Here is an 8,089-nt window from a genome sequence, read left to right on the forward strand (position 1 = left end):
CTCTGTCTGGGATACTCTTTAGGTCTGACTAACTTATTATCAGTAAATGTGTATAGTGATGTGATGGAGAGGATTTCTGAGAGAGACAGACCAGGGTCTGTATTCCAGCTCTGTATGTATGACCATAAGCCTGTCCACTAACCTCTCTTAGCCTTAGTGTCCTCATCTGTAGAAAGAGAAATAATAAAGCTTGCTATGTCTGGCATATACTGATTTTTCTTTTCAACTACCTGATCCACCTCCACCTCTCCACTTGGAAATTTTTGAGGAATTGCTCCCTCTTCCCTATTTGTGTGGGAACAGTGGGGATTCCTGGCAGCCATGTTCGTATAACATGGTGAAGCCCGCCCGCTCCCCACAGATAATGGGGCCGAGGTTGGCACCTGACCCAAGCTGGACCATCAGTCCCTACCTCCTGAATGAGGAGTTGGGACCCAGAGAGAGTCACTGGAGACTCTCCTGGGTGGCTGGACTGAACATAGACCCACGGGCTATCAGGAGCCATGTGTTCCTGCGGATGGGAAGTAGAGAAAGCTGGTTGTCACAAAGAAGGTGGAAACAGGTGCACAGAAGCAAAGGCCCGGAGAGGTAGAGAGAGGGTAGAAACAGAAAGAATCTTGTGCCTTCGACATCCTGCTTCCAGTGACTCACTGAGACTAGGTGCCCTGAGTCTAGGAGAAACTCCTGCATCCTTAAACTGAAAAAGAAAAAAAGTATTTTCTTTCCTTGAATAGCTAGACTGGATTTCTACTACTTGGAACCAACAAAGTCCTAGGTAATTTACCTATCTTAACAGAGTTCAGAGTTATTGTGAAAGGTGGAAATGAGGCAAATATACACACAGTAAGTAATCAGTGAATAATAACAATAAGGTTATTATACATTATATTATACATTTAGTGGATGAGGACTAAAGATGTCAGAACTCTCTGTGCCTGTTTCTCTAGAATAGTTTCAGAAATAGGACCAGTGCTTAGTACTATATCATCTCATGAGTATTTTTTTTTAATTAAAAAGGCGAATGATCATATTTTGGTAATTTTGAAAGAAGGGGAAAAAAATTACACATAATCTCACCCTACCAAATTGAAGCAAATATTTCCATTGCGTAGAATCATGGCACACACTCCATTTTGTGTCCAGTGTTTTTCACTTATGATATCATTAACATTTTAATATTTCTATACAGGCTTTATAATCATTTAAATAATTATGTAATACTTAATACAGTATATCAGATAATTTAATAAGCCATTCTCTCTCTCTATATATATGCATATTTATTTTGTTTTTGTTTTTTTCTGTCTTACATCACACTTCAGTGTATATTTTTCTGGACAGGCTTTTTATTTTTAAGATTTTATATATTTATTTATTTGACAGAGAGAGAGAGAGAGCACAGGCAGGGGGAGTGGAGGAGGGAGAAGGAGAAGCAGGCTCCACGCTGAGCAGGGAGCCTGACGTGGGGCTCAATTCCACAACCCTGTGATCATAACCTGAGCTGAAGGCAGATGCTTACCCAACTGAGCCATCCAGAGGCCCCTGGATAGGCTATTTTTTTGTTGTTGCTGTTTTTTTTTGTTTTTTGTTTTTTGTTTTGTTTTTTTTAAGATTTAATTTATTGATTTGTCAGGGAGAGAAGGAAGCCAATGCAGGACTCAATCCCAGGACCCCGGGATCACGACCGGAGCCAAAGGCCGATGCTTAACTGACTGAGCCACTCAGGCATCCCAGGCTATTTTCTTTCTTTCTTTCTTTCTTTCTTTTTTTTTTTTTTAAGATTTTATTTATTTATTTGACAGAGAGAGATCACAAGTAGCAGAGAGGCAGGCAGAGAGAGAGGAGGAAACAGGCTCCCCGCTGAGCAGAGAGCCCGATGTTGGGCTCAATCCCAGGACCCTGGGATCATGACCTGAACCTAAGGCAGAGGCTTTAACCCACTGAGCCACCCAGGTGCCCCACCAGACTATTTTCTTAAAGATTTGTTTATTGGGACGCCTGGGTGGCTCAGTTGGTTAAGCGGCTGCCTTCGGCTCAGGTCATGATCCCAGCGTCCTGGGATCGAGTCCCATATCGGGCTCCTTGCTCATCAGGGAGCCTGCTTCTCCCTCTGCCTCTGCCTGCCATTCTGTCTGCCTGTGCTTGCTCCTCTCTCCCTCTCTCTCTCTCTGACAAATAAATAAATAAAATCTTAAAAAAAAAAAAGATTTGTTTATTTATTTATTTGAGAGAGAAGGCGTGAGTGGGAGAAGGGGCACAGCAGCCTAGGCTTCAAGTAGACTCCCTGCTGAGCGAGGTGCCTGAAGCAGGGCTCAGTCCCATGACCCTTGAGATCATGACCTGAGCTGAAACCAGAAGTCTGACACCCAAGCGAGTAAGCCACATAGATGCCCCTGGATAGGCTCTTTTAAATTAGTTCACATTGATTGTTATAATTGCAAAAGTGATACGTAGTCATCTTTGAAAATGATGATACAGATTATCAAGAGGAAAATATTTGTCATTTCACCACCCAGAGATAATGTGCATAAACATTTTGCTAAGTATCTTCCCAGCTCTTTCTCATGCATAAATATTCGATTATACTGTACATATTTTATTTTGTTTTTTTAAAGATTTTTATTTATTTATTTGACAGGGAGACACAGCAAGAGAGGGAACATAAGCAGGGAGAGTAGGAGAGGGAGAAGCAAGCTCCCTGCCAAGCAGGGAGCCCGATGTGGGACTTGATCCCAGGACCCTGGGATCATGACCTGAGCCAAAGGCAGATGCTTAACAACTGAGCCACCCAGGCATTTCTGTACTGTACATATTTTATGACCTGCTCTTCCCCCACTTTAACGGTATATCAGAAACATCTTTTTGTGTCATTAAGTCTTTTTCTACAACCCTTTGTATAAAAGTAACTTACATGAATAATCCTCTATTTTTGAATGTGCATTTATGTCAATATTTTACTATTTCAGCTGAAACTGCAATGACAGGAATTCCCGAGTCACATCTTTATGCATGTGTCTGATTACAGTCTCTCTTTAGGATGAACTCTCACAACTGGAAATGTAGGGTCAAGAAATGTATGGGTATGCTTGGGATAATTTCTAGGCGTGAAATTATGAGGTTCAAGTTTAGAACTTCTTTAAGGCTCTTGTGCTATTTTGCTCATAAAAAATTCTTTAATTTTTTTTTTAAAGATTTTATTTATTTGTTTGAAAGACAGAGAGAGATCACAAGTAGGCAGAGAGGCAGGCAGAGAGAGAGGGGGAAGCAGGCTCCCTGCCAAGCAGAGAGCCAAACAGAGAGCCTGACTTGGGGCTCGATCCTAGGACCCAAGGACCACGACTCGAGCTGAAGGCAGAGGCTTTAACCCACTGAGCCACCCAGGTGCCCCAATGCTTTAGTTTTTAAAAGTGGAATTTTAGTGGGGGAGGAGGGAAGAGTGCTTTTTAGTCCTCCCGGAATCACTGGCTTATGGGTACCAGCTCTCTTCCCTCTTCCCTTCCTCCTCTGCACCCAGGCATTTTAGGATAATGGCAAAGATCAAAGGATTTGGATCCCAGGGGCTATTTCCACATTTTACAGACTGAATGACTCAGGCAAAAGTCGCTTAGATGTTTCTGGAGCCTCAGTTTCCCTATCTGTTAAGTCAGGTTCATTGTATCTACTCTGGAGTAGCATAGTTTTCTCAGAGGTGAAAAGGAATAATAAATCAACCATAAACCCCTGTTCTAAGCCGTGCATTTGTTTCGCCTCATGAGGAGACAATGGTGCTCAGAACCGGGCTGTGTTTCTGATAAGATGATGGAGACAGGGGGCGGAGCTTGTTGAAACAGGGCATTTTACCTACCTGGCCAGCGGCAGGACCAGCAGGGGGTAGGCCCCATAACCTCCTCCCTCAGGCCCCCACTGTCTGGATTTATTCTCTGGAGCAAGGATGGTGGCCAGTGGACTGTGGTAGTGCTCCGAACAGCAGCGGTGGTATTCTTGGGCTTTAATCCACAACCCCTTCCTCCCCCAAAGCCAGACAGCCCCTGTAGGTTCCCATGACAACAGCACGCCCAGGAAGGACCAGCCTGGGGGGAAAGAAAAACACATTTTACTGCAAGAAAAAGTGGCCAGAAGCAGGCAGGGCAAGCTGAGACAAAGGCTAATGGGGCTGGGTCCTGGAGACAAAGACCACAGGGGTGTGAGGGAGAGCTCCAAGCAGGACAGTACCCGACCTGTTTTGAACACTTTTCCCGGCCAGACTCCATTAAATGTGCTGTGTATGTGTAGTGACTTGGATTCTCCCAACCAACCTGTGAGGTAGGACCATTACTGGCCCCATTTTACAGGTGCCAAAACCAGTACAGGGAACTTAAAAGCTGGTAGTCTGACTTCGGTGCTTGCATTATGGACCTGTAGGAAGTCATAACTCTTCTGTCTACAGCCTTTGGCAATTGATCAAGTACAGCTTCCTTCTCTCCTCACCAAAATGTTGTAAGAGAAAAATTATTCCCATTTTACAGATGAGGAACCCAAAGTTCAAAGAGGTTAAGTGACGGGCCTCAGATCACACAGCTAAGAAGTAATAGAGCTGGGATTTGAGCTCAGATATGTCTGAACCCAGAGCCCATGGTCTTTCTTCTACAGAAGGAGCCTAGAAGTAATTCTGGAACTTCCTATCTGCCCATAGGTACATTTGCCTGTCAGCCTGAAGAGGCAAGTCATGGTTGCTTAGTATAGCTTTAGGGGTGTGTGTGGGGAGTGTTTCTGTGCCTTTAGCACTGTGCCAACTCTTTCCCAACAGACACATACACACACACACACACACGTACGCACTCTTGCACATAGGCATGCACACATGTACACACAGGCCCTGGCAGGCTGATGCTGTCTTCCTCCCAGCCAGGAATTGGCCCGCCTACTCACCACAGGCTTCCCAGGCAGGTGAGCCTGCCCACACCTGCTCACCTCACCTGGGAGAGGCTGCTGGAAGGCACATCTCCCCGCCCCAACTCATTCTGTGTAACCAGGCTGGGGCTTCCCAAGGGAGAGAGAAATTTCCGGAGGTCTGTGAGGCTCCTGGGACTTGGGGGGGAGGATTTTCTTTCCAAACAGAACAGGGAGCCTAAACTTCAGAGCTTGGAGCCTTAGTCGATCCAAGGTTAGGGTAGGGAAGATTCTGGTATTCCGAAAGGAAAACTGTCCCTATTGTTCTTCCCATGTCTATTTTTTACTTAATGTATTTAATTACCTGTAACCTGATATAGTTCTTTTCTGGATGTGGCCTTTGATTTTTAAGAGGTCCTACAATCCCCTTGGTAGGTGCAGTGGTCTTTTATCTGTCATTCTTTTTTTTTTTTTTTAACATTTTTTAAAATTCCAGTATAGCTAACATATAGTGTTTTTTTTTTTTAAGATTTTATTTATTTATTTGACAGAGAAAGACAGCAAGAGAGGGAGCACAAGCAGGGGGAGTAGTTGAGGGAGAAGCAGGCTTCCCGCTGAGCAGGGAGCCAAATGAGGGGCTCGATCCCAGGACCCTTCGGATCATGACCTGAGCTGAAAGCAGACGCTTAATGACTGAGCCACCCAGGTGCCCCCATATAGTGTTATATTAGTAAAAAATGGGTATATTAGTAAAATTAGTAAAATCATGGCATTTGCTTAAGTTCAGGTGTACAATATAGTGATTCAACTGTTCTGTACATCACTCAGTGCTCATCAGGGTAGGTGTGCTTTTAACCCCCTTCACCTCTTTACCCATCCTGCAGCCACCTCCCCTCTGGTAACAGTGGTTTGTTCTCTATGGTTAAGACACTATTTCTTGACTTCTCTCTTTCTCTCTCTTTCTTTTTCTTTGCTCGTTTATTTTGTTTTTTAAGTTCTACATATGAGTGAAATCATATGGTATTTGTCTCTCTCTGACTTATTTCCCTTAGCGTTATACCCTCTAGATCCATCCATGTTGTTGCAAATGGCAAGATTTCATTCTTTTTTTGTGGCTGAATAGTATTCCTGTGTGTGCGTGTGTGTGTGTGTGTGTGTGTGTGTGTGTGTGTGTGTGTGTGAATTTTTTATCCATTTCTTCTTTATCCATTTATCCATCAGTGGACACTTGGGCTGTTTCCATAGTTTGGCAATTGTAAATAATGCTTCAGTAAACATAGGGGTGCATGCATCCCTTTGAAGTAGTGTTTTTGTATTCTTTGGGTAAATATTTAGTAGTGCAAGTACTGGATCACAGGGTAGTTCTATTTTTAATTTTCTTGAGGAACCTCCATATTCTCTTCCACAGTGGCTGCACCACTTTGCATTCCCACCAACAGTGCACAAGGGTTCCTTTTTTCCACATCCTCACCAACACTTGCTGTTTCTCATGTTTTTGACTTTAGCCATTTTGACAGGTGCGAGGCGATATCTCATTGTGATTTAAATTTGCATTTCTCTTTTGATGAGTGATGTCAAGCCTCTTTTCATGTGTCTGTTGGATATCTGGATGTCTTCTTTGACATGTCTAGAAAATGTCTATTCAGGTCATCTGCCCATTTTTAAGTTGGATTATTTGGTTTTGGGGTGTTGAGTTACAGAAGTTCTTTATATATTATGGGTACCAACTCTTTATCAGATATGCCATTTGCAAACATCTCCCATTTCATAGATTGTCTTTCAGTTTTGCTGATTGTTTCCTTCACTGTGCAGAAGGTTTTTATTTTGATGAACTCCCAATAGTTTATTTTTGCTTTTATTTCCCTTGCCTCAGAAGACATATCTAGAAAAATGTTGCCACAGCTGATGTCAGAGAGATTACTGCCTGTGCGCTCTTTTTTTTTTTTTAAAGATTGATTGATTGATACAGAGAGAGGGTGCGTGCGCGAGAGCAGGAGCAAAGGGGCTTTCCGGCAGACTCCCCGCTGATTGCAGAGCGTGACATGGGGCTTGATCTCAAGATCCTGAGATCATGACCCGAGCTGAAACCAATAGTCGTACAGTTGATTGACTGAGCCACACAGGCGCCCCTGCCTGTGTTCTCTTCTAGGACTTTTATGGTTTTGGGTCTCACACTGAGGTCTTTAATTCTATCATTCTGTCTTATCTCTGAAGGGCTATTCTGTATTTTCACCTGGGACCTCACCCCTAAGTTCTTGAGAAGAATCACGACATTTGCTTAAGATCAGTCATTGCACAGAGATTGATCCTATGCCTTTCCCTTGAAAATCAGGTTATATATGGGAAACTAAAGACACAATTAGGTCCACCCCTTCTTACCTCTATAGAGTCAAGGGAGGCACAAGAAGCCTCTTCTGCCAAGTGTCCTCTTAGGTAGTGGGCTAGATAAGGGGCAGAAACTGAAAGCCTGTTTTAAAGCAGGCAGCAGCTTCTACACACTTTTCCACTGGGAGCAGAGTTAAGGTCCTCTCCCCAACTCTATCAGCCTATTCCCCTCTGAATCACCCACAAGACATCCTCAGAGATGACCTGGAAAACATCCTAAGCGGCTTTCTCTAGTATCCAGCAGAACCTGCCTTGCTTAGGTGTAAACCCCATTTCTGCTCCATGCTGAACTGCTGTAGATGGGAGTAGAAGATTTAGCACACTACAGCTCCCCGTTTCCCACTTGGGTAGAAACTGGCCATGAAGCCTTTTTTTAGAGAACCCTGATGTCCATTCACAGGACAGCATGGATTCCAAAGTGGCGTGAGCATGGGGAAGAGAGGTGGCAGAGCAGGGAACTATGGGCAAAATAGGACAATATCATGTTTGTTTCTGCCTCTGGTGGGGAAGACAAGGGAGAGCCTGCCACTGTCTTGACTATGGCGCACCTGAGCCTGCCTCCCATCCCCCTGAGGTCCCTATAGGCTGGCCCTGGCAGGCAGTGGGCATTTAGTAAGTGCACATGAGAGCTGGTGGTGATGTTGACGGGATGGCCGCACAACACTCAGTCTGCAAAGTCCAGACTTCTGTCTCTCCCGCCCCCTGGGAATTTCATAAATAAATCCCTGGCCCTGTTCCAAGAAGAATTTCAGGGCTTCTCTGCGTGTATGTGTGTGTGTGTTTTCAGAAACACAACCATTTTACATGCTGCCTGGTGTGCAAACTCCTAAGCAGC

This window comes from Enhydra lutris, unplaced genomic scaffold (genome assembly GCF_002288905.1).
Source record: "Enhydra lutris kenyoni isolate GAN:26980312 unplaced genomic scaffold, ASM228890v2 scaffoldscaffold56, whole genome shotgun sequence".
NCBI lineage: Eukaryota > Metazoa > Chordata > Mammalia > Carnivora > Mustelidae > Enhydra > Enhydra lutris.